Source organism: Penaeus monodon, chromosome 25 (assembly GCF_015228065.2).
Source record: "Penaeus monodon isolate SGIC_2016 chromosome 25, NSTDA_Pmon_1, whole genome shotgun sequence".
NCBI classification, from domain to species: Eukaryota; Metazoa; Arthropoda; class Malacostraca; order Decapoda; family Penaeidae; genus Penaeus; species Penaeus monodon.
Genome location: NC_051410.1, coordinates 34,249,107 through 34,249,733, shown reverse-complemented (window position 1 = coordinate 34,249,733; position 627 = coordinate 34,249,107).

Below are 627 nucleotides of genomic sequence, written 5' to 3'. Positions count from 1 at the left end.
TGTTTACCGTACATTTCTCTTCGTTTATATGTATTTTTAGCCGGCGTAGGATAGAGAACGACCTTTCTGCTGTTGCCATGGTAACTGGGAAAATGGTTTGGAATCTCAGATTTTTTTTTTACACTGAAAAACGTTTCACTTTCTTTACTAATGTGCTAGGAATATGAGGTCTTTTGTTTCCACCACAATCTTTTTCTCATCCTTTTAATTTCTGTCATGAAATCGTCTTCACTGATGCGTTTATTTGTGTCATGAAATCAGCTTCACTAAGGCATTTAAGAATTCCTGACACAATTTTCGTCATGCTCTATGAACGCATATATAATGAGGCTGTTAAGTTCACAAAGAAATTGTATAAACAGTCACACAGCCATATTCTACCGACTCAAATGCAACATTGCTTTAATCTTGGAATACCAAAACCATCGTCGTGATTTCAAATGAGATCATTTATTTTCTCTGACATACACTTAGCTAGCCGACTCCTCCTGTTTAGTTCCTTCATGTTAAGCTGTGCAAGGAGCGCAGCTTTAGGCAGGTGCTTCGCTGTCTTCCCGCTGGAAAGACGCTGATTTTCTAAATCTATTCTTTTGATCCTTTCCAAGCAGGAAGAGCCATTCCCCTCTC